The 27479-nt window shown below is 38.4% G+C and overlaps 1 protein-coding gene and 1 long non-coding RNA gene across 2 annotated transcripts in view; both read left to right on the forward strand.

Annotated features, from left to right (window-relative positions):
- The window catches only part of LOC128014885 (dehydrogenase/reductase SDR family member 11-like), a 50951-nt gene that overhangs the window by 9929 nt on the left and 13543 nt on the right, over positions 1–27479 (forward strand). The gene's annotated exons all lie outside the window — the stretch shown is intronic.
- Positions 5957–26907, forward strand: LOC128014886 (uncharacterized). Its single transcript, XR_008183725.1, has 2 exons — positions 5957–6408; positions 26641–26907. It is a non-coding gene; the product is annotated as an uncharacterized LOC128014886 (long non-coding RNA).

Genomic DNA, 27479 nt, shown 5'->3' on the forward strand with positions numbered 1-27479 from the left:
AAACGTTATTACTTAAAATAAGATAAACATTAACTATGATAAAATACATTAAAACTTATTTTATTTCAGCTAGTTGTCAAGACAATAGTTGTGATTTTGTTTTTATTTAAGTTAACCTAACTTCTGAGTTCTGACAGTGTTCAGTGTTCCTGTGGCATTATGGGATATCAGCAGGTCCAGTGGTTTCTATTTTCAGCGTTCTCTGTAGTGTGTGTGTATTTATAGTAAACTGGGTTGTGCAGATGTGTGTCAGTTGGAGCCGGTTGATTAAATCTGGCCTCACAGGTTAGTTCAGGTGTTACACAACACTGATCCTGACCGGCCGCACCCATCCTGTCCTCTGATCTCTGTGCAGGAGAACCAAATCAACAGCGCTAATGATGCAGCATTAACGAGCCCGCGGTCTGAATCATTCAAACCAGTCTTATTTGAATGATTTTAATGAAAGATTCAGCCCAAACTTTGGACAGCTGTAATCTATCACAGCTGGAAATGTGTTTGTGTGCGTGTGTGTGTGTGTGTGTGTGCGTGCGTGTGTGTGCGTGCATCTGTGTGTGTGTGTGTGTGTGTGTGTGTCTGTGTGTGTGTGTGTGATTAATCAGAAACACCTCCGCTCCGTGTGACCTTTAGTGGTCCATTTACACTGTGAGCTCTTTCACCAGCTCCTCTAACACTCCTCTTCTGTATGTGTGTGTATATAAGTAATTTAAAAATATTATTTAAGAAACTAATCATTTAAAAAGGTGATTGACAGGAATCATTTAATAATAGTCAGCTGTTATTATATGATTAAATTAAGACATTTATTTTCGCCAAGAAGATATTCAAGTTAGTATTCATTATATTAAACAAAAATTGTAAGATATAAATTAAAGCTGCAAGCAGCGATGAACGGGCCCTCGCACCCGGGCTCACCGCCATCGTGTGGCTTTAGTAAAAAGGTGAACGTTGAGAAATATGCATTTAATGTCCTAAATATAAGTGGAATATATCAAAGTATATCCCATATATGTGCCAATCTTACCGTTGCCAGCAGGTGGCGCTATCATTATAATGGAATATTGGCCTTCAGATGTGTTCAGGCAAGGACTCTTATCAAACAAGTGAAGTTTGGGGAAGATTGAACATTTTATGCTTGAGTTACAACAACTTCTCTTGCTGTGGCAAGACATCAAATTTTGTCATGGCGCCATGGAAACGCCCTTTAACAAAAACTCAAGATCTTCAAAAGTTAACATTGCACAGGCCTTTAGATTAGACTGACCACAAAATATATGTTAATCTCAAAAAAATTATAGGAGTAGTTTGTCGCAGTGTAAAATATGTAACTTCCTGTTGCCAATAGGTGGCGCTATGACTATAACTGAATATTGGCATGTAGATCTGTTCAGGTCAAGAGTCTTATCCAACATGTGAAGTTTGGGGCAGATTGGACACTGTATGTCTGAGTTACAGCAACTTCCTTTTTCATGGCGAAACATCGAAATTTGTCAGGCCGCCATGGACCCGCCCTTTAACGAAACCTCAAGTCCTTCGCAATTTATTATCGCAAAGGGCTTTAGATTACACTGACCAAGTTTGGTGTTGATCTGAATAAATCTCTAGGAGGAGTTCGTTAAAGTATAACCCCTGAAAATGGCAAAAACAACACCAATTTTGAAGGGAAAATTCAAAATAACCGACTTCCTGTTAGGATCCGGATTTCGTACCAAGAGACTTTTTTGTAGGTATTGGTGTGTTACATGTGTGTACCAATTTTTGTACATGTACGTGAAACATAGCTCGAGGCGCACTCCGTTGAAAGTGTATAGGTGGCGCTATAGAGCCATTCTGCCACACCTGGTGGAATATTGGCCTGCAGATCTGTTCAGGTCAGGACTCTTATCACACATGTGAAGTTTGGGGAAGATCGGACATTTTATGCCTGAGTTATAACATCTTTTATTCCCATGGCGAGACATAGAACTTCGTCGCGGCGCCATGAACAAGCCTTTTAACGAAAACTCAAGATCTTCACAACTGAACATCGCACAGGCCTTTAGATTAGACTGACCACAAAAAAGACACTGATGTCATAAAATTTCTAGGAGTAGTTCGTCGCAGCGTAAAATATGTCACTTCCTGTTGCCAATAGGTGGCGCTATGACTATAACTGAATATGGGCATGTCAATCTGTTCAGGTTCGGAATCTCATCAAACATGTGAAGTTTGGGGCAGATTGGACATTGTATGTGTGAGTTATAGCAACTTCATTTTTCATGGCGAATCATCGAAATTCGCCAGGCCGCCACGGACACGCCCTTCAACGAAAACTCAAGATCTTCGCAATTTAACATCGCAAAGGCCTTTAGATTAGGCATACCAAATTTGGTGTTGATTTGAAGAAATCTCTAGGAGGAGTTCGTTAAAATACAACACATGGAAATGACCAAAATTACACAAAATATGCTCATAATATTAAAAATAACCGACTTCCTGTTGGGTTTAGAATTTCGCTCCAAGAGTCTTTTTTGTAGGTATTGGTGTGTTACATATGTGTGCCAATTTTCGTGAATGCACGTGAAACATAGCTGGAAGGCTGTTGATTTTCTTGGTATAGGTGGCGCTGTCGAGCCATTTTGCCACACCCTCTTCTGAATCCTATATCAGACGAAAATTTTCACCAGGTTTGACGCGTGTGCAAAGTTTCATGACTTTTTGAGCATGTTAAAGCCCTCAAAAATGCGATTCATTCGGGAGAAGAAGAAGAAGAAGAAGAAGAAGAATAATAATAATTAAAGCTGCAAGCAGCGATGAACGGGCCCTCGCACCCGGGCTCACCGCCAAAGTGTGGCTTTAGTAAAAAGGTGAACGTTGAGAAATATGCATTTAATGTCCTAAATATAAGTGGAATATATCAAAGTATATCCCATATATGTGCCAATCTTACCGTTGCCAGCAGGTGGCGCTATCATTATAATGGAATATTGGCCTTCAGATGTGTTCAGGCAAGGACTCTTATCAAACAAGTGAAGTTTGGGGAAGATTGAACATTTTATGCTTGAGTTACAACAACTTCTCTTGCTGTGGCAAGACATCAAATTTTGTCATTGCGCCATGGAAACGCCCTTTAACAAAAACTCAAGATCTTCAAAAGTTAACATTGCACAGGCCTTTAGATTAGACTGACCACAAAATATATGTTAATCTCAAAAAAATTATAGGAGTAGTTTGTCGCAGTGTAAAATATGTAACTTCCTGTTGCCAATAGGTGGCGCTATGACTATAACTGAATATTGGCATGTAGATCTGTTCAGGTCAAGAGTCTTATCCAACATGTGAAGTTTGGGGCAGATTGGACATTGTATGTCTGAGTTACAGCAACTTCCTTTTTCATGGCGAAACATCGAAATTTGTCAGGCCGCCATGGACCCGCCCTTTAACGAAACCTCAAGTCCTTCGCAATTTATTATCGCAAAGGGCTTTAGATTACACTGACCAAGTTTGGTGTTGATCTGAATAAATCTCTAGGAGGAGTTCGTTAAAGTACAACCCCTGAAAATGGCAAAAACAACACCAATTTTGAAGGGAAAATTCAAAATAACCGACTTCCTGTTGGGATCCGGATTTCGTACCAAGAGACTTTTTTGTAGGTATTGGTGTGTTACATGTGTGTACCAATTTTTGTACATGTACGTGAAACATAGCTCGAGGCGCACTCCGTTGAAAGTGTATAGGTGGCGCTATAGAGCCATTCTGCCACACCCGGTGGAATATTGGCCTGCAGATCTGTTCAGGTCAGGACTCTTATCACACATGTGAAGTTTGGGGAAGATCGGACACTTTATGCCTGAGTTATAACATCTTTTATTCCCATGGCGAGACATCGAACTTCGTTGCGGCGCCATGAACAAGCCTTTTAACGAAAACTCAAAATCTTCACAACTGAACATCGCACAGGCCTTTAGATTAGACTGACCACAAAAAAGACACTGATGTCATAAAATTTCTAGGAGTAGTTCGTCGCAGCGTAAAATATGTCACTTCCTGTTGCCAATAGGTGGCGCTATGACTATAACTGAATATGGGCATGTCAATCTGTTCAGGTTCGGAATCTCATCAAACATGTGAAGTTTGGGGCAGATTGGACATTGTATGTGTGAGTTATAGCAACTTCATTTTTCATGGCGAATCATCGAAATTCGCCAGGCCGCCACGGACACGCCCTTCAACGAAAACTCAAGATCTTCGCAATTTAACATCGCAAAGGCCTTTAGATTAGGCATACCAAATTTGGTGTTGATTTGAAGAAATCTCTAGGAGGAGTTCGTTAAAATACAACACATGGAAATGACCAAAATTACACAAAATATGCTCATAATATTAAAAATAACCGACTTCCTGTTGGGTTTAGAATTTCGCTCCAAGAGTCTTTTTTGTAGGTATTGGTGTGTTACATATGTGTGCCAATTTTCGTGCATGTAGGTGAAACATAGCTGGAAGGCTGTTGATTTTCTTGGTATAGGTGGCGCTGTCGAGCCATTTTGCCACACCCTCTTCTGAATCCTATATCAGACGAAAATTTTCACCAGGTTTGACGCGTGTGCAAAGTTTCATGACTTTTTGAGCATGTTAAAGCCCTCAAAAATGCGATTCATTCGGGAGAAGAAGAAGAAGAATAATAATAATAATAATAATAATAATAATAATAAACAAAGCAGATACAAGAGGGTCCTCGCACCTCGGTGCTCGGGCCCTAATTAAAGCTGCAAGCAGCGATGAACGGGCCCTCGCACCCGGGCTCACCGCCAGCGAGTGGCTTTATTAATTAGGTGAACGATGAGAAATATGCATTTAAACTCATAAATATAAGTGGAATATATCAAAGTTTACTCCATATATGTGCCAATCTTCCTGTTGCCAGCAGGTGGTGTTCTCATTATAATGGAATATTGGCCTTCAAATGTGTTTAGGGCAGGACTCTTATCGAACATGTGAGGTTTGGGGAAGACTGAACAAATTATGCCTGAGTTCCAACAACTTCTCTTACTGTGGCGAGACATCAAAATTTGTCATGGCGCCATGGACACGCCCTTTAACAAAAACTCAAGATCTCCACAAGTTAACATTGCACAGGCCTTTAGATTAGACTGACTACAAAAAATACTTTAATCTCAAAAAAATTCTAGGAGTAGTTTGTCGCAGCCTAAAACATGTCACTTCCTGTTGCCAGCAGGTGGCGCTATGACTATAACTGAAAATAGGCATGTAGATCTGTTAAGGGCAGAAGTCTTATCTAACATGTGAAGTTTGGGGCAGATTGGACATTGTATGTCTGAGTTACAGCAACTTCCTTTTCATGGCGAAACATCGAAATTTGTCAGGCCACCATGGACACGCCCTTTAACGAAACCTCAAGATATTCACCATTTAACATCTCAAAGGCCTTAAGATTTAACTGACCAAGTTTGGTGTTGATCTGAATAAATCTCTAGGAGGAGTTTGCTAAAGTACAACCCCTGAAAATGGCAAAAACAACGCCAATTTTGCAGAGAAAATTCTAAATAACTGACTTCCTGTTGGGATTCGGATTTTGTACCAAGAGACTTTTTCGTAGATATTGGTGTGTTACATGTGTGTACTGATTTTTGTACATGTACATGAAACATAGCTCGAGACGCACTCCGTTGAAAGTGAATACGCACTCCGTTGAAAGTGTATAGGTGGCGCTATCGAGCCATTTTGCCACACCCGATGGAATATTGGCCTTCAGATCTGTTCAGGCCAGGACCCTTATCACACATGTGAAGTTTGATCAAGATCGGACATTTTATGCCTGAGTTAAAACATCTTTTATTCCCATGGCGAGACATCGAACTTCGTCACGGCGCCATGGACACGCCTTTTAACAAAAACTCAAGATCTTCACAACTAAACATCACACAGGTCTTTAGATTAGACTGACCACAAAAAAAGACATTGATGTCATCAAATTTCTAGGAGTAGTTTGTCACAGTGTAAAATATGTCACTTCCTGTTGCCAATAGGTGGCGCTATGACTATAACTGAACATTGGCATGTAGATCTGTTCAGGTCAAGAGTCTCATCCAACATGTGAAGTTTGGGGTAGATTGGACATTGTATGTCTGAGTTACAGCAACTTCCTTTTTCATGGCGAAACATCTAAATTTGTCAGGCCGCCATGGATACGCCCTTTAACGAAACCTCATGTCCTTCGCAATTTAACATCGCAAATGGCTTTAGATTACACTGATCAAGTTTGGTGTTGATCTGAATAAATCTCTAGGAGGAGTTCGTTAAAGTACAACCCCTGAAAATGGCAAAAACAACACCAATTTTGAAGGGAAAATTCAAAATAACCGACTTCCTGTTGGGATCCGGATTTCATACCAAGAGACTTTTTTGTAGGTATTGGAATGTTACATGCGTGTACCAATTTTTGTACGTGTACGTGAAATATAGCTCGAGGCGCACTCCATTGAAAGTGTATAGGTGGCGCTATAGAGCCATTCTGCCACACCCGGTGGAATACTGGCCTGCAGATCTGTTCAGGCCAGGACTCTTATCACACATGTGAAGTTTGGGGAAGATCGGACATTTTATGCCTGAGTTATAACATCTTTTATTCCCATGGCGAGACATCGAACTTCGTCGCGGCGCCATGAACAAGCCTTTTAACGAAAACTCAAGATCTTCACAACTGAATATCGCACAGGCCTTTAGATTAGACTGACCACAAAAAAGACATTGATGTCATAAAATTTCTAGGAGTAGTTTGTCGCAGCGTAAAATATGTTACTTCCTGTTGCCAATAGGTGGCGCTATGACTATAACTGAATATGGGCATGTCAATCTGTTCAGGTTCGGAGTTTCATCAAACATGTGAAGTTTGGGGCAGATTGGACATTGTATGTGTGAGTTATAGCAACTTAATTTTTCGTGGCGAATCATCGAAATTCGCCAGGCCGCCACGGACACGCCCTTCAACGAAAAGTCAGGATCTTCGCAATTTAACATCGCAAAGGACTTTAGATTAGGCATACCAAATTTGGTGTTGATTTGAAGAAATCTCTAGGAGGAGTTCGTTAAAATACAACATATGGAAATGACCAAAATTACACAAAATTTGCTAATAATATTAAAAATAACCGACTTCCTGTTGGGTTTAGAATTTTGGTCCAAGAGTCTTTTTTGTAGGTATTGGTGTGTTACATATGTGTGCCAATTTTCGTGCATGTACGTGAAACATAGCTGGAAGGCTGTTGATTTTCTTAGTATAGGTGGCGCTGTCGAGCCATTTTGCTACACCCTCTTCTGAATCCTATATCAGACGAAAATTTTCACCAGGTTTGACGCGTGTGCAAAGTTTCATGACTTTTTGAGCATGTTAAAGCCCTCAAAAATGCGATTCATTCGGGAGAAGAAGAAGAAGAAGAATAATAAATATAGCTGCAAGCAGCGATGGCGGGCTCAAGCCACCAATGCCATCGCCACCCCGGTGGCATCAGGTAAACTGTGCCCAGCGGGCACATGCATTCACAATATCCCTCTGGCAGTGAAGTTTTAAGGGATATGGCAGTTAAAGGGTTAATCCGAATCATCTAGACTTTAAAATCACATTCACAGAACTATATATATATATATATATATATATATATATATATATATAACTTTAGTAACACTTTACAATAAGATTTCATTTATAAACATTATGTTAACATGAATAATATTTATATAGGATTCATTCATGTCAGTTAATATTCCAAACTTAAACATTAAAACATTGTTTTATTGTGATTTTTTTCCAAGCACATTTTACCAATTCCAAACCATATCAATCTTAATAACTACCATTATTTTTTATTTAATCATTTATGAGTGCTATACAATAGTCCAGGAAAGCTGGAAGAGAAAAACTCCTTATATTCATGTGTGCAGAATTATTAGGCATGTTTTCTTTTACAGATGAAATGCGCTAAAAAAGAGTTTTAACTCAAACTGTTTTAACTCAAAGTCGAAAATTATGAAATACCCATGAGAAATATCAAACACAAATGCAATACAGAAATGGATAAATTAAGACTTGACCATTGTACAAAAATGCTGACAGGGTCATGAGGTCAGAAAAGAAGAAGAAAAAAACAGGTTAAGAAGAACTGACAAAAAGAATTGCAAAATAATTAGGAATTAATGTGAAGATTAATTTTTAGTCAATTTTGCAAGACAGACTTTCAGGAAAGGAGGTGGAAAAAAAATGAGCTCCTAAATCTTAATTCCGGATTCAGGAAAATATATTCCTCAAACCATCGGACAAGAGGAGGTGGTGCTGGTCCTTCACGAGTCACTCTAATCTGTTCATGAAGCCTATATATAAAGACTTAATATATAGTATTTCACAATACTTCATGGTATTCTAATTAAATAATTTTTTGGAATCTTAGATCTCTCAGAACCTGACACATTGTACTTCTGAGACTCCAGGAAAGTGGCAGTTCTGTAAAATGTTGGCGATGGAGACTAAATGCTCCCTGATAGTTTCACACCTAATTCACTTAACACACACACACACACACACACACACATTACCCACAGTGACAGAGGGACAGAGTGACATCAGATGTATGATAGTTTTTTAATTTTCTATCATCCATATAATGTTGTATAGTCATGAAACCATGCATATTTCCTCAGAATGACTTGTATTCTATGTGTACATTTTTTTGAAGTGTTTAGAAGCTGCACTTTAAAAAAATAAAAGACATTTACTGGTTACTTTTTTACTGTTATTTCAAAAAATCACCACGACAAAACCATTCAAGCTATCCAAAATTCATTCGCACCTGTTCTGTAAGATAAATTCTTTAAACAGTGGTAAAAGAGGATGTGGTGCTGAACCTTCAAGAGTCACTCAAAACGTATCTGTCCATAAAGCTTATAAAGAATTATTCTTAATATACAGTTCACAATACTTCAGCTTGTTATTCTAATTAAGTGAGGGTCATTTTATCAGTAAAATACATAAAATACATATTATTTTTCTTTGAAAGATTTCTATAAATGATTTAAATCATACTTGTTTTACAATAATTATTTAAAAGTAATCCTATAGCTCCATCTGGTGGTCATTATTGGAACTAAGAATTGCAAGCTTGATTTATAAGTTATGATAGTTTTAATTTTATGCTGGCTCTTGAAAATGATAAAGCTATGAAACTTACTGTGCTTCCTTCAAATGATGACTTCTACGTATATAAAAAATTATGAAGAGTTGGAATGAAAAATTTTAAAGATATAGTAAAATAACGATTGTATTTTTTTATGTTACTTTAATAAATCGCTATGGCCACACCATTTAAGCTATCCTAAACCCATTCACAATTTAACATCTTCAGTATATTAGCTTCATGTTAAAAAAGTTTGCTGTGAACTTGTGTCTTCTTGGAGGAGTATGAATTCATTTACAGGCTGATTTTATCATAAATCCACAATAAAATTTCTGAGTTCTGTATCAATCTGTGTTGTTGTTTGTTTTTTTTTTGTTTTTTATTAATTTTCATAGGAAGATAACTGACCCTTTACTCTCCTTTTTAATAAATGTGCTTATAACCCAAGAACAAGCTTTTTATAGCTGTATTTATAAACTGCTTACTACTGACTATTAATATTGGGACAAGGCTTTATAAAGCATGAACTGAATATTTACTGTTTGAGTTTGAAATTATTATTTGCAGCACAAATAAGGTTTTTTAGGATTTTTAAAAATCCCTAAAACTGTCAGAAAAGGATAAGGCCTATAAGATTTTATGTGAGTGGCTAAATTTATTTGTTTTTATAACTATAATGCATAAACTATGAAATTATACAAAATGTATAAAAATGTACAACAGTTATTCTTTTCCAATGTTTTTTATTTATTTATTTATTTAAATTTTTTTTATTTTATTTACATTTCAAAAAATTTGCCTACTGGAATCATTCTAAACAGCTTGAATAAAACCTGTCAATATTTATTATAGATCACTGTAACTGTGTATAATCTAACGAACAAGTTTATTATGAAAATAAAAGTGTACACCAGATAAATTGGACGATAAAGAAATTGCTAACAATAGTATAATAGAGCATGTTTTAGGTTTTTAGGCGTTTAGATGCAGAAATGGACAAATCAAATGTAAAATAAAATGTAATTGATTTAATTAAATATAGATTAATTCTTGTTAGAGCAAAATAATAAATAAATAAATAAATAAATAAATAAATACGTACACACATTAAAAAAAGCAGCCAAGATGAATGAGTTTCATTTTTTATATGGATCAAAATTGAAGACAGAAGCAGCTGGTATATGCGGTCACTTAATATTAAAATCCAGTAGATCCATTTCAGATTTATTTCTCAACAGTTTTTGTTCACGTGGCTGTTTTCGTTTATAGTCGCCAAGCTATTATGTGTTTTGAAATAATCTTGTCCGTGATGTGTTCGTTCGTACGACGAAAGCCAGAATCCTGCAGCTCGAGAGTTATGTTATTCTGCCAGTCTCGCTTTCAAATAGTCTTGCACACTTAAACGGGTCACAAACACCTGCATTTAGCTCTTGTAGTGTTACAATGGGTTTATTGTGTGCATTTGTGGTAATATTTTATTTAAAAAAGCTCTTAAACAAGAATAAATTCGTTTGTTTTGAGCTCGACACTGTACGCGCTGATCGGAGGCGGTGATTTCAGATAGGCAGCCGCAAATAATTCATTTTCACACAAACAGTTCAAAAACATCTGAATTTATCTCTTGGTGTGTTCTAATTGGTTGATTGTGTGATATCGCTGTAATAATTTATTTTTAAAAGCTTTAAAACAGGAATAAATTCGTTTTTTCTGAGCTCTTTACTCCAGACGCTCGTGATCACAGCGGTGATTCATCTCTCCTATTTCTCACGTATATCTGGCCAGAAATAATTTATCCATGAGCCCTGAACCGGTAATAATCAGATATGTTGGTTTAGCTTGTCAGTGTGAATTAAATCTAAGTATTTATTTGTATTTTTAACCGATTTAAAAGTGAAAGTAAAAGTCCGGGAATTGAACCTGTAGGGGCGCTATTTCTCTCAGACAATGGAAGTCTGAAGCACATATACTCAAACAGAGGGACAGAGTGAGATGAGATGTCTAACAGTTTTTTAATTTTCTGTTATCCATACAGTGTTGTAAAGTCGTGAAACTATCCATATTTACTCAGAATGACTTTTTTTCTGTACGAAAAAAGGTTTTGAAGTGTTTGGAATTTAAAAATGCAGGAAAATTAATAATTCCATTTTTACTGTCATTTAAAAAAATCACCACGACAAAACCGTTTAAGCTATCCAAAATCCATTGGCAATTTAAGTTGTTTAAAATGTTTTGGCATCATGTAGACAAAGTTTGGTGTGTATAGTGTTACTCTCCTCTGAGCAGTATGCATTAATTCACAGCTAAATGTAAAAAAAAAAATCCACATTCAAATCAAAATAGCTGACTTCCTGTTGATCGTAGCTGATGACTGTGAATTAGAAAGTTGTCCGTCTTGATAAGAAAAATTTTTGTACCGAGTTTGGTGTCTGTAGCTAAAACTAACCCCGCCACTTTTGACATAAGGTGGCGCTATAGAGTGCCTCTTCCACGCCCTCTTATGAACTTTTGCCAGTGTCTAGTTATCATAAATACTGATATGTGTTCTGAGTTTGATGAAATTCTAAGCATGTTATATGCCTCAAAATCACCTGAGAAGTATTCCAGTTTAACATGTTGCCACGGCAACAATATTTTTAGATATCAATATCCCCCCAGCAGATTTATATCGGCTGTGTTTTAACATTATTCTGATGAAGTTTGAAGCAAATCGAGTAAAAATAAGATGCTGAATTCAAATCATTTTGAAAATGACACACTTCCTGCTGCCAGTTGGTGGCGCTATAACTTTGACTCCTAATAGTCACATATATGCGATCGACATCATACAACGAATAATCTGATGCAGTTTGATTAAAATCAGGAAATGTATGTGGATGGTATTAGACACTTCCTGTTTCTCATTTCTCGCCATAATTTCAACACCTCGCCACGAGCAAACCGTTCGAGATATCAAAAATCCCCTGGCAATTTTTCATCCCCAATGTCTTGAGATCATGTTGACCGGATTTGGTGGCAATCGGCAAAAAAACCTATGACAAGTATTTCAAATTCCAGAGCATGCGCTTTTTACATAACTCTAAATAGCTGACTTCCTGTTGGGCGGAGCCGAATGACATGCAGTACGAAAGTTGTTCAGCACGATGAGATCTATATGTGTACTGAGTTTCATATTAATACGAGCAAGTATGTGTGAGCTATACATCAACATTTATGACTGTGTTCCAGGGGGCGCCGTAGAGCCCCTGTGCCACGCCCGGGTCCCAGCCTCTGCAGGCTCCTAAAGGCCACAGATTCCAAAGTGTGCGCAAATTTTCAAGAGTTTTTGAGTATGTTAAGGACCCCAAAAGCCCCCACAACTTTGGCGAAAAATATGAATACTAAACCCTAAATATCCAACTTCCTGTTGGGCGGAGCCTATGACATGCAGTACAAAAGTTGTTTGGTTTGATGAGATCTACATGTGTACCGAGTTTCGTGTGTCTACATGCAAGTATGTATGATATATGGCCCTCAGTATTCCAGGGGGCGCTGTAGAGCCCCTGTGCCACGCCCGTGTATCAGTCTCTGCCCGGCCCTAATGGCCGCAGGTTCCAATGTGTGTGCCAATTTTCAAGACTTTTTAAGCATGTTAAGGGCCCCAAAAGCCCCCGAAACCTTGAAGAAAAATAATAATAATAACAAATAATCCTAAGGAAAACAATAGGGCTCTCGCCCTCCAGGCTTGAGCCCTAATAATAAACAAAGCAGATACAAGAGGGTCCTCGCACCTCGGTGCTCGGGCCCTAATTAAAGCTGCAAGCAGCGATGAACGGGCCCTCGCACCCGGGCTCACCGGCAGCGAGTGGCTTTAGTTAATAGGTGAACGGTGAGAAATATGCGTTTAAACTCATAAATATAAGTAGAATATATCAATGTTTATTCCATATATGTGCCAATCTTCCTGTTGCCAGCAGGTGGCGCTATCATTATAATGGAATATTGGCCTTCAGATGTGTTCAGGGCAGGACTTTTATCGAACATGTGAGGTTTGGGGAGGATTGGACACTTTATGCCTGAGTTACAACAACATCCTATTTCATGGCGAAACAATGAAATTTGTCAGGCCGCCATGGACACGCCCTTTAACGAAACCTCAAGATCTTTGCAATTTAAGATCGCAAAAGGCTTTAGATTACACTGACCAAGTTTGGTGTTGATCTGAATAAATATCTAGGAGGAGTTCGTTAAAGTACAACCCCTGAAAATGGCCAAAACAACACTAATTTTGCAGAGAAAATTCCAAATAACTGACTTCCTGTTGGGATTCGGACTTCGTACCAAGAGACTTTTTCGTAGATATTGGTGTGTTACATGTGTGTACCGATTCTTGTACATGTACGTGAAACATAGCTCAAGGCGCACTCCGTTTAAAGTGTATACACACTCCGTTGAAAGTGTATAGGTGGCGCTATTGAGCCATTTTGCCACACTCGATGGAATATTGGCCTTCAGATCTGTTCAGGCCAGGACCCTTATCACACAAGTGAAGTTTGGGCAAGATCGGACATTTTATGCCTGAGTTATAACATCTTTTATTCCCATGGCGAGACATTGAACTTCATCACGGCGCCATGGACACACCTTTTAACAAAAACTCAAGATATTCACAACTAAACATCACACAGGTCTTTAGATTAGACTGACCACAAAAAAGACATTGATGTCATAAAATTTCTAGGAGTAGTTTGTCGCAGTGTAAAATATGTAACTTCCTGTTGCCAATAGGTGGCGCTATTACTATAACTGAATATTGGCATGTAGATCTGTTCGGGTCAAGAGTCTTATCCAACATGTGAAGTTTGGGGCAGATTGGACATTGTATGTCTGAGTTACAGCAACTTCCTTTTTCATGGCGAAACATCGAAATTTTTCAGGCCGCCATGGACCCGCCCTTTAACGAAACCTCAAGTCCTTCACAATTTATTATCGCAAAGGGCTTTAGATTACACTGACCAAGTTTGATGTTGATCTGAATAAATCTCTAGGAGGAGTTCGTTAAAGTACAACCCCTGAAAATGGCAAAAACAACACCAATTTTGAAGGGAAAATTCAAAATAACCGACTTCCTGTTGGGATCCGGATTTTGTACCAAGAGACTTTTTTGTAGGTATTGGAGTGTTACATGTGTGTACCAATTTTTGTACATGTACGTGAAACATAGCTCGAGGCGCACTCCGTTGAAAGTGTATAGGTGGCGCTATAGAGCCATTCTGCCACACCCGGTGGAATATTGGCCTGCAGATCTGTTCAGGCCAGGACTCTTATCACACATGTGAAGTTTGGGGAAGATCGGACATCTTATGCCTGAGTTATAACATCTTTTATTCGCATGGCGAGACATCGAACTTCGTCGCGACGCCATGAACAAGCCTTTTAACGAAAACTCAAGATCTTCACAACTGAACATCGCACAGGCCTTTAGATTAGACTGACCACAAAAAAGACATTGATGTCATAAAATTTCTAGGAGTATTTCGTCGCAGCATAAAATATGTCACTTCCTGTTGCCAATAGGTGGCGCTATGACTATAACTGAATATGGGCATGTCAATCTGTTCAGGTTCGGAGTCTCATCAAACATGTGAAGTTTGGGGCAGATTGGTCATTGTATGTGTGAGTTATAGCAACTTCATTTTTCATGGCGAATCATCGAAATTCGCCAGGCCGCCACGGACACGCCCTTCAACGAAAAGTCAGGATCTTCGCAATTTTACATCGCAAAGGCCTTTAGATTAGGCATACCAAATTTGGTGTTGATTTGAAGAACTCTCTAGGAGGAGTTCGTTAAAATACAACACATGGAAATGACCAAAATTACACAAAATATGCTCATAATATTAAAAATAACCGATTTCCTGTTGGGTTTAGAATTTCGCTCCAAGAGTCTTTTTTGTAGGTATTGGTGTGTTACATATGTGTGCCAATTTTCGTGCATGTACGTGAAACATAGCTGGAAGGCTGTTGATTTTCTTGGTATAGGTGGCGCTGTCGAGCCATTTTGCCACACCCTCTTCTGAATCCTATATCAGACGAAAATTTTCACCAGGTTTGACGAGTGTGCAAAGTTTCATGACTTTTTGAGCATGTTAAAGCCCTCAAAAATGCGATTCATTCGGGAGAAGAAGAAGAAGAAGAAGAAGAAGAATAATAAATATAGCTGCAAGCAGCGATGGCGGGCTCAAGCCACCAATGCCATCGCCACCCCGGTGGCATCAGGTAAACTGTGCCCAGCGGGCACATGCATTCACAATATCCCTCTGGCAGTGAGGTTTTAAAGGATATGGCAGTTAAAGGGTTAATCCGAATCATCTAGACTTTAAAATCACATTCACAGAACAATATATATATATATAACTTTAGTAACACTTTACAATAAGATTCCATTCATAAACATTATGTTAACATGAACAATATTTATATAGCATTCATTCATGTCAGTTAATATTCCAAACTTAAACATTAAAACATTGTTTTATTGTGATTTTTTTCCAAGCACATTTTACCAATTCCAAACCATATCAATCTTAATAACTACCATTATTTTTTATTTAATCATTTATGAGTGCTATACAATAGTCCAGGAAAGCTGGAAGAGAAAAACAGGTCAAGAAGAACTAACAAAAAGAATTGCAAAATAATTAGGAAATAATGTGAAGATTAATTTTTAGTCAATTCTGCAAGACAGACTTTCAGGAAAGGAGGTGGAATAAAAATGAGCTCCTAAATCTTAATCCTCAAACCATCGAACAAGAGGAGGTGGTGCTGGTCCTTCACGAGTCTCTTTAATCTGTTCATAAAGCCTATATATAAAGCCTTAATATATAGTATTTCACAATACTTCATGGTATTCTAATTAAATCATTTTTTGGAATCTTAAGTCTCTCAGAGCCTGACACCGAGTAATTCTGGAGACTCCAGGAAAGTGGCAGTTCTGTAAAATGTTGGCGCTGGAGACTAAATGCTCCCTGATAGTTTCACACCTAATTCACTTAACACACACACACACATTACCTACAGTGACAGAGGGACAGAGTAACATCAGATGTATGATAGTTTTTTAATTTTCTATCATCCATATAGTGTTGTATAGTCATGAAACTATTGTCATGAGACCAGTCATTCTGAGGAAATATGCCTCAGAATGACTGGTCTTCTATGTGTACATTTTTTTTGAAGTGTTTAGAAGCTGCACTTTAAAAAAATAAAAAGACATTTACTGGTTCCTTTTTTACTATTATTTCAAAAAATCACCACGACAAAACCATTCAAGCTATCCCAAATTCATTCACACCTGTTCTGTAAGATTAATTCTTTAAACAGTGGTAAAAGAGGATGTGGTGCTGAACCTTCAAGAGTCACTCAAAACGTATCTGTCCATAAAGCCTATAAAGAATTATTCTTAATATACAGTTCACAATACTTCAGCTTGTTATTCTAATTAAGTGAGGGTCATTTTATCAGTAAAATTCCTAAAATACATATTATTTTATTTGAAAGATTTCTATAAATTATTTAAATCATACTCGTTTCTACAATAATTATTTAAAAGTAATCCTATAGCTCCCTCTGGTGGCCATTATAGGTACTAAGAATTGCAAGCTTGATTTATAAGTTATGATAGTTTTAATTTTATGCTGGCTTTTGAAAAGGATAAAGCTATGAAACTTACTGTGCTTCCTTCAAATCAGGACTTCTACTTATATAAAAAATTATGAAGAGTTAGAATGAAAATTTTTAAAGATATAGTAAAATAACTATTGTATTTTTTATGTTACTTTAATAAATCTCTATGGCAACACCATTTAAGCTATCCTAAACCCATTCACAATTTAACATCTCAGTATATTGGCATCATGTTGAAAAAGGAGTATGGAGTAGTATGAGGAGGAGTATGAATTCATTTACAGGCTGATTTTATCATAATTCCACAATACAATTTCTGAGTTCTGTATCAATCTGTGTTGTTGTTTGTTTATTTTTATCTTTTATTTTTCATAGGAAGATAACTTACTCTTCTTTTTAATAAATGTGCTTATAAACCAAGGACAAGCTATTTATAGCTGTATTTATAAACTGCTTACTACTGACTATTAATATTGGGACAAGGCTTTATAAAGCATGAACTGACTATTTACTAATGAGTGCAGTTATTATAAAGTGTTATCAATGCATTTGCTAATGTTAACAAATTAGACATTATTTTACAGTGTTATCAAATCCTTAAATGACTCATAAGCATTTGTGAAAGTTCTGCTTGCATTACAGCTTAGTATTGATCTGTGAGCTGAACAGATTTACTGTTACATCCAAGAGATTATGTAAGTTAAAATAAATATAATGTCACAGGATGTCATAGGTCAGTATCAAATGAGTTTGAAATTATTATTTGCAGCACAAATAAGTTTTTTTTAGGATTTTTAAAAATCCCTAAAACTGTCAGAAAAAGTTTAAGGCCTAAGCTATTTCTATGTGAGTGGCTAAATTTATTTTTGTTTTTATAATTGTAATACACAAACTATGAAATTATACAAAATGTATAAAAAGGTAAATAAATAAATACGCACACATTAAAAAAGCAGCCAAGTCGAATGAGTTTCCTTTTTTATATAGATTAAAATTGAAGACAGAAGCAAGTGGTAAATGTGGTCACTTTAATATTCAAATCCAGTAGATCCAGTTTATGTTCACGTGGCTGTTTTCGTTTATAGTCGCCAAGCTATTATGTGTTTTGAAATAATCTTGTCCGTTATGTGTTCGTTCGTACGACAAAAGGCAGAATCCTGCAGCTCCAGAGAGAGATCAATGTTATTCTGCCAGTCGCGCTTTCAAATAGTCTTGCGCACATAAACGGGTCACAAACACCTGCATTTAGCTCGTGTTGTGTTATAATGGATGTATTGTGCGCATTTATGGCAATAATTTATTTTAAAAAGCTCTTAAACAAGAATAAATTCATTAGTTTTGAACTTGTGACACTGTACGCGCTGATCGGAGGCAGTGATTTCAGATAGGCAGCCGCAAATATTTCATTTTCACACAAACAGTTCAAAAACATCTTAATTTAGCTCTTGGTGTGCTCTAATTGGTGAATTGTGTGATATCGCTGCAATACTTTATTTTTAATAGCTATAAAACAAGAATAAACTCGTTTTTTCTGAGCTCATCATTCCACACGCTCTTGCTCAGAGCGGTGATTCATCTCTCGTGTTTCTCACGTATCACTGACCACACATCCATTATTAATGAGCCCTGACCCGGTAATAATCATATATGTTGGTTTAGCTTGTCAGTTTGAATTAAATCCAAGTATTTATTTGTATTTTAACCGATTTAAAAGTGAAACCAAAAGACAGTCTCCTCCCTTTTTTAGTCCGGTAACTGCACCTGTAGGGGCGCATTTTCTCTCAGACAATGGAAGTCTAAGCACACACAGTCAAACAGATGGACAGAGTGAGATGAGATGTCTGACAGTTTTTTTAATTTTCTGTTATCCATACAGTGTTGTAAAGTCATGAAACTATGCATATTTACTCAGAATAACTTTTTTTCTGCATGAAAAAAGGTTTTGAAGTGTTTGGAATTCAAAAATGCAGGAACATTAATAATTCCATCTTTAATGTCATTTAAAAAAATCACCATGACAAAACCATCCAAGCTATCCAAAACCCGTTCACATTTTAAGTTCCTCAATGTTTTTTCAACATGTAGACAAAGTTTGGTGTGTATAGTGTTACTCTCCTCTGAGCAGTATGCATTAATTCACAGCTAAATGTAAAAAACAATCCACATTCAAATCAAAATAGCCGACTTCCTGTTGGTCGTAGCTGATGACTGTGAATTAGAAAGTTGTCCATCTTGATAAGAACAATTTTTGTACTGAGTTTGGTGTCTGTAGCTAAAACTAACCCCCCCACTTTTGACAAAAGGTGGCGCTATAGAGTGCCTCTTCCACGCCCTCTTATGAAATTGTGCCAGTGTCTAGCTGTCCCTAATACTGATATGTGTTCTGAGTTTGATGAAATTCTAAGTATGTTTATATGACTCAAAATCACCTGAGAAGTATTCCAGTTTGACATGTTGCCACGGCAAAAATATTTTTAGATATCAATATCCCACTTGCAGATTTATATCGGCTGTGTTTTAACATTATTCTGATGAAGTTTGGAGCAAATCGAGTAAAAATAAGATGCTGAATTCAAAGCATTTTGAAAATGACACACTTCCTGCTGCCAGTTGGTGGCGCTATAACTTTGACTCCTAATAGTCACATATATGTGATCGACATCATACAATGAATAATCTGATGAAGTTTGATTAAAATTAGGAAATGTATGTGGATGGTATTAGACACTTCCTGTTTCTCATTTCTCGCCATAATTTCAAAGCCTCGCCACGAGCAAACCGTTCGAGATATCAAAAATCCCCTGGCAATTTTTCATCCTCAATGTCTTGAGATCATGTTGACCGAGTTTGGCGGCAATCGAGTAAAAAACCTATGACAAGTATTTCAAATTCCAGAGCATGCGCTTTTTACATTACTCTAAATAGCTGACTTCCTGTTGGGTGGAGCCTATGATATTCAATACGAAAGTTGTTCGGCACAATGAGATCTATATGTGTACTGAGTTTCATATGAATATTGGCAAGTATGTGTGAGCTATACATCAACATTTCTGACTGTGTTCCAGGGGGCGCCGTAGAGCCCCTGTGCCACGCCCGGGTCCCAGCTTCTGCAGGCTCCTAAAGGCCACAGATTCCAAAGTGTGTGCAAATTTTCAAGAGTTTTTGAGTATGTTAAGGACCCCAAAAGCCCCCACAACTTTGACGAAAAATATGACTACTAAACCCAAAATAGCCAACTTTCTGTTGGGCGGAGCCTATGACATGCAGTACGAAAGTTGTTTGGTTTGATGAGATCTACATGTGTACCGAGTTTCGTGTGTCTACGTGCAAGTAAGTATGATATATGGCCCTCAGTATTCCAGGAGGCGCTGTAGAGCCCCTGTGCCACGCCCGTGTATCAGTCTCTGCCCGGCCCTAATGGCCGCAGGTTCCAATGTGTGTGCCAAATTTCAAGACTTTTTAAGCATGTTAAGGACCCCAAAAGCCCCCGAAACCTTGGAAAAAAATTAGAAGAATAAATAATAATAATAATAACAAATAATCCTAAGGAAAACAATAGGGCTCTCGCCCTCCAGGCTTGAGCCCTAATAATTAAAGCTGCAAGCAGCGATGAACGGGCCCTCGCACCCGGGCTCACCAGCAGCGAGTGGCTTTAGTTAATAGGTGAACGGTGAGAAATATGCGTTTAAACTCATAAATATAAGTAGAATATATCAATGTTTATTCCAAATATGTGCCAATCTTCCTGTTGCCAGTAGGTGGCGCTATCATTATAGTGGAATATTGGCCTTCAGATGTGTTCAGGGCAGGACTTTTGTCGAACATGTGAGGTTTGGGGAGGATTGGACATTTTATGCTTGAGTTACAACAACATCCTATTTCATGGCGAAACATCGAAATTTGTCAGGCCGCCATGGACACGCCCTTTAACGAAACCTCAAGATCTTCGCAATCTAAGATCGCAAAAGGGTTTAGATTACACTGACCAAGTTTGGTGTTGATCTGAATAAATCTCTAGGAGGAGTTCGTTAAAGTCCAACCCCTGTAAATGGCCAAAACAACACTAATTTTGCAGAGAAAATTCTAAATAACTGACTTCCTGTTGGGATTCGGATTTCGTACCAAGAGATTTTTTCGTAGATATTGGTGTGTTACATGTGTGTACCGATTTTTGTACATGTACATGAAACATAGCTCGACGCGCACTCCGTTTAAAGTGTATACGCACTCTGTTGAAAGTGTATAGGTGGCGCTATCGAGCCATTTTGCCACACTCGATGAAATATTCGCCTTCAGATCTGTTTAGGCCAGGACCCTTATCACACAAGTGAAGTTTGGGCCAGATCGGACATTTTATGCCTGAGTTATAACATCTTTTATCCCCATGGCGAGACATCGAACTTCATCACAGCGCCATGGACACACCTTTTAACAAAAACTCAAGATCTTCACAACTAAACATCACACAGGTCTTTAGATTAGACTGACCACAAAAAAGACATTGATGTCATAAAATTTCTAGGAGTAGTTTGTCGCAGTGTAAAATATGTAACTTCCTGTTGCCAATAGGTGGCGCTATGACTATAACTGAATATTGGCATGTAGATCTGTTCAGGTCAAGAGTCTTATCCAACATGTGAAGTTTGGGGCAGATTGGACATTGTATGTCTGAGTTACAGCAACTTCCTTTTTCATGGCGAAACATCGAAATTTGTCAGGCCGCCATGGACCCGCCCTTTAACGAAACCTCAAGTCCTTCGCAATTTATTATCGCAAAGGGCTTTAGATTACACTGACCAAGTTTGGTGTTGATCTGAATAAATCTCTAGGAGGAGTTCGTTAAAGTACAACCCCTGAAAATGGCAAAAACAACACCAATTTTGAAGGGAAAATTAAAAATAACCGACTTCCTGTTGGGATCCGGATATCGTACCAAGAGACTTTTTTGTAGGTATTGGAGTGTTACATGTGTGTACCAATTTTTGTACATGTACGTGAAACATAGCTCGAGGCGCACTTCGTTGAAAGTGTATAGGTGGCGCTATAGAGCCATTCTGCCACACCCGGTGGAATATTGGCCTGCAGATCTGTTCAGTCCAGGACTCTTATCACACATTTGAAGTTTGGGGAAGATCGGACATTTTATGCATGAGTTATAACATCTTTTATTCCCATGGCGAGACATTGAACTTCGTCGCGGCGCCATGAACAAGCCTTTTAACGAAAACTCAAGATCTTCACAACTGAACATCGCACAGGCCTTTAGATTAGACTGACCACAAAAAAGACATTGATGTCATAAAATTTCTAGGAGTAGTTCGTCGCAGCGTAAAATATGTCACTTCCTGTTGCCAATAGGTGGCGCTATGACTATAACTGAATATGGGCATGTCAATCTGTTCAGGTTCGGAGTCTCATCAAACATGTGAAGTTTGGGGCAGATTGGACATTGTATGTGTGAGTTATAGCAACTTCATTTTTCATGGCGAATCATCGAAATTCGCCAGGCCGCCACGGACACGCCCTTCAACGAAAACTCAAGATCTTCGCAATTTAACATCGCAAAGGCCTTTAGATTAGGCATACCAAATTTGGTGTTGATTTGAAGAACTCTCTAGGAGGAGTTCGTTAAAATACAACACATGGAAATGACCAAAATTACACAAAATATGCTCATAATATTAAAAATAACCGACTTCCTGTTGGGTTTAGAATTTCGCTCCAAGAGTCTTTTTTGTAGGTATTGGTGTGTTACATATGTGTGCCAATTTTCGTGCATGTACGTGAAACATAGCTGGAAGGCTGTTGATTTCCTTGGTATAGGTGGCGCTGTCGAGCCATTTTGCCACACCCTCTTCTGAATCCTATATCAGACGAAAATTTTCACCAGGTTTGACGCGTGTGCAAAGTTTCATGACTTTTTGAGCATGTTAAAGCCCTCAAAAATGCGATTCATTCGGGAGAAGAAGAAGAAGAAGAATAATAATAATAAATTAAAGCTGCAAGCAGCGATGAACGGGCCCTCGCACCCGGGCTCACCGGCAGCGAGTGGCTTTAGTTAATAGGTGAACGGTGAGAAATATGCGTTTAAACTCATAAATATAAGTAGAATATATCAATGTTTATTCCATATATGTGCCAATCTTCCTGTTGCCAGCAGGTGGCGCTATCATTATAATGGAATATTGGCCTTCAGATGTGTTCAGGGCAGGACTTTTATCGAACATGTGAGGTTTGGGGAGGATTGGACACTTTATGCCTGAGTTACAACAACATCCTATTTCATGGCGAAACAATGAAATTTGTCAGGCCGCCATGGACACGCCCTTTAACGAAACATCAAGATCTTCGCAATTTAAGATCGCAAAAGGCTTTAGATTACACTGACCAAGTTTGGTGTTGATCTGAATAAATATCTAGGAGGAGTTCGTTAAAGTACAACCCCTGAAAATGGCCAAAACAACACTAATTTTGCAGAGAAAATTCCAAATAACTGACTTCCTGTTGGGATTCGGACTTCGTACCAAGAGACTTTTTCGTAGATATTGGTGTGTTACATGTGTGTACCGATTCTTGTACATGTACGTGAAACATAGCTCAAGGCGCACTCCGTTTAAAGTGTATACGCACTCCGTTGAAAGTGTATAGGTGGCGCTATTGAGCCATTTTGCCACACTCGATGGAATATTGGCCTTCAGATCTGTTCAGGCCAGGACCCTTATCACACAAGTGAAGTTTGGGCAAGATCGGACATTTTATGCCTGAGTTATAACATCTTTTATTCCCATGGCGAGACATCGAACTTCATCACGGCGCCATGGACACACCTTTTAACAAAAACTCAAGATATTCACAACTAAACATCACACAGGTCTTTAGATTAGACTGACCACAAAAAAGACATTGATGTCATAAAATTTCTAGGAGTAGTTTGTCGCAGTGTAAAATATGTAACTTCCTGTTGCCAATAGGTGGCGCTATGACTATAACTGAATATTGGCATGTAGATCTGTTCAGGTCAAGAGTCTTATCCAACATGTGAAGTTTGGGGCAGATTGGACATTGTATGTCTGAATTACAGCAACTTCCTTTTTCATGGCGAAACATCGAAATTTTCCAGGCCGCCATGGACCCGCCCTTTAACGAAACCTCAAGTCTTTCGCAATTTATTATCGCAAAGGGCTTTAGATTACACTGACCAAGTTTGATGTTGATCTGAATAAATCTCTAGGAGGAGTTCGTTAAAGTACAACCCCTGAAAATGGCAAAAACAACAGCAATTTTGAAGGGAAAATTCAAAATAACCGACTTCCTGTTGGGATCCGGATTTCGTACCAAGAGACTTTTTTGTAGGTATTGGAGTGTTACATGTGTGTACCAATTTTTGTACATGTACGTGAAACATAGCTCGAGGCGCACTCCGTTGAAAGTGTATAGGTGGCGCTATAGAGCCATTCTGCCACACCCGGTGGAATATTGGCCTGCAGATCTGTTCAGGCCAGGACTCTTATCACACATGTGAAGTTTGGGGAAGATCGGACATTTTATGCCTGAGTTATAACATCTTTTATTCGCATGGCGAGACATCGAACTTCGTCGCGGCGCCATGAACAAGCCTTTTAACGAAAACTCAAGATCTTCACAACTGAACATCGCACAGGCCTTTAGATTAGACTGACCACAAAAAAGACATTGATGTCATAAAATTTCTAGGAGTAGTTAGTCGCAGCATAAAATATGTCACTTCCTGTTGCCAATAGGTGGCGCTATGACTATAACTGAATATGGGCATGTCAATCTGTTCAGGTTCGGAGTCTCATCAAACATGTGAAGTTTGGGGCAGATTGGTCATTGTATGTGTGAGTTATAGCAACTTCATTTTTCATGGCGAATCATCGAAATTCGCCAGGCCGCCACGGACACGCCCTTCAACGAAAAGTCAGGATCTTCGCAATTTAACATCGCAAAGGCCTTTAGATTAGGCATACCAAATTTGGTGTTGATTTGAAGAACTCTCTAGGAGGAGTTCGTTAAAATACAACACATGGAAATGACCAAAATTACACAAAATATGCTCATAATATTAAAAATAACCGACTTCCTGTTGGGTTTAGAATTTCGCTCCAAGAGTCTTTTTTGTAGGTATTGGTGTGTTACATATGTGTGCCAATTTTCGTGCATGTACGTGAAACATAGCTGGAAGGCTGTTGATTTTCTTGGTATAGGTGGCGCTGTCGAGCCATTTTGCCACACCCTCTTCTGAATCCTATATCAGACGAAAATTTTCACCAGGTTTGACGAGTGTGCAAAGTTTCATGACTTTTTGAGCATGTTAAAGCCCTCAAAAATGCGATTCATTCGGGAGAAGAAGAAGAAGAAGAAGAAGAAGAATAATAATAATAAAAAACAAAGCAGATACAAGAGGGTCCTCGCACCTCGGTGCTCGGGCCCTAATTAAAGCTGCAAGCAGCGATGAACGGGCCCTCGCACCCGGGCTCACCGGCAGCGAGTGGCTTTAGTTAATAGGTGAACGGTGAGAAATATGCGTTTAAACTCATAAATATAAGTAGAATATATCAATGTTTATTCCATATATGTGCCAATCTTCCTGTTGCCAGCAGGTGGCGCTATCATTATAATGGAATATTGGCCTTCAGATGTGTTCAGGGCAGGACTTTTATCGAACATGTGAGGTTTGGGGAGGATTGGACATTTTATGCCTGAGTTACAACAACATCCTATTTCATGGCGAAACAATGAAATTTGTCAGGCCGCCATGGACACGCCCTTTAACGAAACCTCAAGATCTTCGCAATTTAAGATCGCAAAAGGCTTTAGATTACACTGACCAAGTTTGGTGTTGATCTGAATAAATATCTAGGAGGAGTTCGTTAAAGTACAACCCCTGAAAATGGCCAAAACAACACTAATTTTGCATAGAAAATTCCAAATAACTGACTTCCTGTTGGGATTCGGACTTCGTACCAAGATACTTTTTCGTAGATATTGGTGTGTTACATGTGTGTACCGATTTTTGTACATGTAGGTGAAACATAGCTCAAGGCGCACTCCGTTTAAAGTGTATACGCACTCCGTTGAAAGTGTATAGGTGGCGCTATTGAGCCATTTTGCCACACTCGATGGAATATTGGCCTTCAGATCTGTCCAGGCCAGGACCCTTATCACACAAGTGAAGTTTGGGCAAGATCGGACATTTTATGCCTGAGTTATAACATCTTTTATTCCCATGGCGAGACATTGAACTTCATCACGGCGCCATGGACACACCTTTTAACAAAAACTCAAGATCTTCACAACTAAACATCACACAGGTCTATAGATTAGACTGACCACAAAAAAGACATTGATGTCATAAAATTTCAAGGAGTAGTTTGTCGCAGTGTAAAATATGTAACTTCCTGTTGCCAATAGGTGGCGCTATGACTATAACTGAATATTGGCATGTAGATCTGTTCAGGTCAAGAGTCTTATCCAACATGTGAAGTTTGGGTCAGATTGGACATTGTATGTCTGAGTTACAGCAACTTCCTTTTTCATGGCGAAACATCGAAATTTGTCAGGCCGCCATGGACCCGCCCTTTAACGAAACCTCAAGTCCTTCGCAATTTATTATCGCAAAGGGCTTTAGATTACACTGACCAAGTTTGGTGTTGATCTGAATAAATGTCTAGGAGGAGTTCGTTAAAGTACAACCCCTGAAAATGGCAAAAACAACAGAAATTTTGAAGGGAAAATTCAAAATAACCGACTTCCTGTTGGGATCCGGATTTCGTACCAAGAGACTTTTTTGTAGGTATTGGAGTGTTACATGTGTGTACCAATTTTTGTACATGTACGTGAAACATAGCTCGAGGCGCACTCCGTTGAAAGTGTATAGGTGGCGCTATAGAGCCATTCTGCCACACCCGGTGGAATATTGGCCTGAAGATCTGTTCAGGCCAGGACTCTTATCACACATGTGAAGTTTGGGGAAGATCGGACATCTTATGCCTGAGTTATAACATCTTTTATTCGCATGGCGAGACATCGAACTTCGTCGCGGCGCCATGAACAAGCCTTTTAACGAAAACTCAAGATCTTCACAACTGAACATCGCACAGGCCTTTAGATTAGACTGACCACAAAAAATACATTGATGTCATAAAATTTCTAGGAGTAGTTCGTCGCAGCGTAAAATATGTCACTTCCTGTTGCCAATAGGTGGCGCTATGACTATAACTGAATATGGGCATGTCAATCTGTTCAGGTTCGGAGTCTCATCAAACATGTGAAGTTTGGGGCAGATTGGTCATTGTATGTGTGAGTTATAGGAACTTCATTTTTCATGGCGAATCATCGAAATTCGCCAGGCCGCCACGGACACGCCCTTCAACGAAAAGTCAGGATCTTCGCAATTTAACATCGCAAAGGCCTTTAGATTAGGCATACCAAATTTGGTGTTGATTTGAAGAACTCTCTAGTTCGTTAAAATACAACACATGGAAATGACCAAAATTACACAAAATATGCTCATAATATTAAAAATAACCGACTTCCTGTTGGGTTTAGAATTTCGCTCCAAGAGTCTTTTTTGTAGGTATTGGTGTGTTACATATGTGTGCCAATTTTCGTGCATGTACGTGAAACATAGCT

This window comes from Carassius gibelio, chromosome A5, assembly GCF_023724105.1.
Source record: "Carassius gibelio isolate Cgi1373 ecotype wild population from Czech Republic chromosome A5, carGib1.2-hapl.c, whole genome shotgun sequence".
In the NCBI taxonomy this organism is placed as follows: domain Eukaryota; kingdom Metazoa; phylum Chordata; class Actinopteri; order Cypriniformes; family Cyprinidae; genus Carassius; species Carassius gibelio.